This window comes from Aplysia californica, unplaced genomic scaffold (assembly GCF_000002075.1).
Source record: "Aplysia californica isolate F4 #8 unplaced genomic scaffold, AplCal3.0 scaffold00785, whole genome shotgun sequence".
Taxonomy (NCBI): Eukaryota; Metazoa; Mollusca; class Gastropoda; order Aplysiida; family Aplysiidae; genus Aplysia; species Aplysia californica.
Genome location: NW_004798055.1, coordinates 25995 through 30974, shown reverse-complemented (window position 1 = coordinate 30974; position 4980 = coordinate 25995).

The following is a 4980-nucleotide window of genomic DNA, read 5'->3' as shown; positions in this document are numbered from 1 at the left end:
TCTCTCTCTCTCTTTCTCTCTCTCTCTCTCTCTCTGTATATATGTGTGTGTGTGTGTGTGCGCGCGCGCGCGCGCGCGCGTTTAAAGAGGATTAAATCCCTGACTACGGTCAACCTTCGAAATGGCGTAGCCGAGAACTTGTTTTCGCAAATAACTTGTTTGCTTCTCATTTCGTTTGCTAAGTGCACTTACGAACAACAACAACAACAACAGCAGCAACAAAAACTTCATCAACAATAACATGGTCAACACACACTTGGCTGGGAATGAAAATAACAAAAACATGTGCTATGGAACCGGTGCTCATATTATGTCATATAAAAGTAGCTCTTCGGAATCAACGAGCTTGGGCGGAAAAGGGGGGCAAAAGTGGCCACTCGGCGTTTTTTTTTTTACTTATGGTCTCTGTTTTTGACCACTCTGTCGCACATTGCCATACATAGAACGCGCAGAACTCCGGACTATCACGCTCATGTGTGTGTGAGCGATGGCGCATGCGTGTGTTTGTGTGTGTGTCTATGTGTATATGCGTGTGTGTACACGTGTGTGTGTGTGTGTATGTGCGTGCGTGTATGTGTGTAGTTGTGTGCGTGCGTGTGTGTGTGCGTGCGTTTGTATGTGTATGTGCGTGCGTGTGTATGTGAATGCGTGTATATGTGTGTGCGTGCGTGCGTGTGCCTGTGTGTTTGTGTTTATGTGTGTGTATTTTCCTGTGTGTGCGTGCGTGCGTTTGTGTGTGTGCGTGTATGTGCGTGTATGTGCGTGTATGTGCGTGTATGTGCGTGCGCGTATGTGTGTGTGTGCGTGCGTGTGTGTGTATGTGTGTGCATTTGCCTCTGTGTGTGTGTGTGTGTGCATTTGCCTGTATGTGTGTGTGTGTGTATGTGTGTGTGTATACCCCAAGGCATCCAAGTGTACCCTCTCAGCCACTGAGCTGGCCCATATGTCGCTTTGTCAGCCCACTGTGAATGTCGGATTGTTACATTTGGTGTGAATTTTTAACGGTTATTATACATGTGTATGTAATATTCTTATTATTATGGTTATAAATGCGTGCAAGCTGGGTTTGGCGTTGTTGTTTTTTTGGCCTTCCTCTGTCTGTCTGTCTGTCTCTCTCTCTGTCTTTCTATATCAATATCTGTCTGTCTGTCTGTCTGTCTGTCTGTCTGTCCCTCCCCCCCTTCTCCCTGTCCTTCTCCCCACCCCCCTTCTATCTTCTTCTTTCTCTCTCTCCCTCTATCCTCTGTCGCTCACTCTACAGTTCGTCTGTTTCTTCCTAATTTTTCACTTTGACCTTTGCCTATGGGCGTCATTAGTTCTTCAAGAGAATGGGTATCACAGGAACGCGCAAAATGTAAGCTCTGCGTCAAAATTGACGTGAGTGTACAAAACTTTGCAACACGAAACAGGTAAAAACGCAAGACTGTGCAGTAAACAACGAGATTTTTGTTTCCGAGAAGCGAGATTGTGTGTAACAACACGTGCATTTTTGAGACGTAACTCGCGTGAAAAACCCCCAGGATGGAATCTATTTTTAAAAGATACTTTCAAAATAAAGCCAAGAGCTGAAATAAAAAGTTCAGCCCTCTTTTCAAAAGTGAAGGAAGAGTTGTCGTTATTCTTACAGTCTTGTTTCTCTTTAGTTCAGTTTGTTGGCATCATGTTGGACTATGGCGTAAGACAGGGGCAGTACGAAGTTAGGGATTTAAACAACAACACCCCCCCCCAAAAAAAAAAAAACAACCCCAAAAAACCCAACAACAAAACAAACAACCCTAAAGAAAACAAAACATACCCACACATACATTAACAAAAAAGGAAAACAAATATCTAAGTCAATTTTAAGAAACAAACGAACTAAAAAAAGGAAAAGACAAAAAAAAACAACAAACAAACAACCCCCACCCCCCCTCCCCGAAAAAATAAACAAACCCGGGAGTGGGTGGCTGGAGGGCGCCACAGGTAGATCCTTCTTCTTTTCTCTTCCTCTGTTGTTTCCGTCGCTTTTTTTTTCTTGCTTTCCTTCTTGCACTTAAAACTACAGGGTCTTGTCTATCTTCCGTTTTCCCCGATAGTAAATTATGATAGTTATCCTATAGATGTGCGTCGCCTCTTTATCCAATGTACTTTAAACGTTTATAGGCGCACCTTCAGCTCAATTGGTATCATGCTGGACCACGGAGCTTATGGCCTAGTTCGAATCTCCAGCAGAGCTTTTTATACCTTTGTCGTTTTCGGGAGTTTTTAAGGCTTAGTCGACGTAGCAGATACATACGTCCGATGAGCAGTAAAACAAAGCCAATGATGCTGCACATTCCCGACCTTTATATATACAAATCAGAAACAAACATTTGCACATTTCATAGGAAGCACAATATTATTATTGTTGGCTGCCTTTTTAAGCTTAAGATAAAGAAAACAGAACTGAAATATCTATGTGAATAAGGAAGTTATGGCACTTTTTAAAAAGTATCCCAATACAAGGCGTTTTCTGTCGTGCAGAATGTACGTCACCAATGAGTTAAGGCACTCTACCCATTTCGCTTGATCTTATCGGAGATGAACGTATAAATCGGAGGATCCACATCTTAAATAACCTTAAGTGTTGAAATGGGTATTAAAAGTATAGAGTGACCAATGGCCAATCAAAGCCTGTAGTGGTTGGGGTTCTCGTGGTCGAGAGGTTACGGTGTTCTTCGCTTCTCATTAATTGGTCCCGGGTTCGAATACGGATAGTGACAGTAAATTTTCTTCTCTAAAAATTTTGTCCTTTCACCTTCTTTCCTACTCTCTAACAATGTATTGTCGTCTGCTTTTGTCTCCACTTTCTGCCCCTCAACTCCTTACCTCCTTTGCCCCTTCCTCTGGGCTCCTTACTCTTTCTGCAGCCGTTCTACTGTTACTCTTTGGCTCCTTCTTACTACTGTCTTTCAACCACACTCCTAATATTATGGTAGGTAAGATCTTCACCTAGCCCTCTCGAATAAGGATGAAAAATCTCTGAGGTCCCGTGTACAGGTTGCGTACGTTAAAGATCCCTTGGTGGTCCAAAAATCCTTTAGAATAGGCTTCGTCCGCCACCTGGGCAAAATTCAAAATTTCCCACCAACTGAAAACGTTAAACGTGTCCCGCGCGCTCGTATGACCTTATACAGTTGCGAGCACCGTAAAACACTTACCAAAAACAAAACAAAAAAAAGAAAAGAAAAAAATCTTAGTGCGTCTTGTGGGTAGGTGGAGGGTGCCTAGGTCAGTCTTCCCTTCTTTATTTTCCTTACTTTACTTCTTCCTCAAACCAAATGACTGTTATCGTATAGATGCTCTTCTCTGTACTCAACCTCATCACCCCCCACCCTAAAAAGAAAAACCCAACAAAAAACACCAAACAAAACAGCTAAAAAATGTGCCGGCTATCCTTCCCTTTCCTTCCCGTTTTATACCCTCGGCGACTTTCGCACTTCGCTCCAGCTATTTCAAACGTTTTAATCGCCATGTTTTTTACAACCATCAGCGCTGTAAACACCCAACTTCTCTACACCTGGAATTCGCAGAAGATGTTTGATAACTTCTGATAAGACTAACATATTGCATTCAACGCTCGGGGAATCTGTTCTGAGGCCAAAGCCATTTCGTCGTTTAATAAAAACGGTCGGTGGGTGGTGAGGCTGATATGGGAAGAGATAATGACGTTGGCTGTTATAGACATTAGGAGTTTCGTCTTGTTTTGTGTTTATCCCCGAATGTTCAGCAGATGTAGAAAGTAAAAAGATCACATTTTCTCAATCCTCGAGTGACAAAACATCTTTTTTTTCCCCTCTGAAATTAAGTGGAGTTCTGGAATTCCCCATACTAGAATTAAAAACCACAGATACCCAATTTCTTCGCTTCCTAACTGCGGTTTTACTTTATATCTCGCTTCTTTGCACCGAACACAACCCTATACAGCTTTGCCTTTCTCATCTTTCCGTCTGGTAATTTTTCTGTCTTCCTCACTTCTGCTAAAACTGTTCCGCCATATGCCTTTTCGCCAACAGCCCAAGAGTCACATTAATGAAGAGCGAACTAAGTAAAACTTTACGTAAACTGATATTGTTTTTAGTACTGATAAGGATTGTTGGAAGTCAATTTACGGAGCAGCGCATAAACTTCAGCTGCATATATTCAAACGATCGCTTCATTTATTATTAGTGCTGAGCGAAAAGAAGGCTAGACAAACTTACCGAACCCAGCCGAACTGAACCGACACAATTTATATCATTTAGGAGGCGGGCTGCTTCGACTCAATCTGTGAGGTCCAGCCCAGGCTGAGAGGGATTCACCTTCCCAGAGGAAAGAGGGAGATAGTAAAATAATGTGTTATAATACTTCTCCTCAAACGGATCAAACTCAGGACTTCCTTGTGACGACAAAGCGTCCAACTGCTACATAACCATAGTATAGCATAGCATAGCACAGCATAGCATAGCATAGCATAGCATAGCATAGCATAGCACAGTACAGCATAGAACAGCATAGCATAGCATAGCATAGCATAGCATAGCATAGCATAGCATAGCATAGCATAGCATAGCACAGTACAGCATAGCATAGCATAGAATAGCATAGCACAGTACAGCGTAGCATAGTATAGCATAGCATAGCCTAGCCTAGCCTAGCATAGCATAGCATAGCATAGCATAGCATAGCATAGCATAGCATAGCATAGCATAGCATAGCATAACATAGCATAGCATGGCATAGAATAGCATAGCACAGCATAGCATCGCACTGTACAGCACAGCATAGTACAGCACAGCATAGTACAGCACAGCATAGCACAGCATAACACAGTAAAGCATAGCACAATACAGCACAGCATAGCACAGCATAGCACAGCATAGCACAGCACAGCATAGCATAGCATAACTTAGCATAGCATAGCATAGCACAGCACAGCACAGCACAGCACAGCACAGCACAGCACAGCACAGCACAGCACAG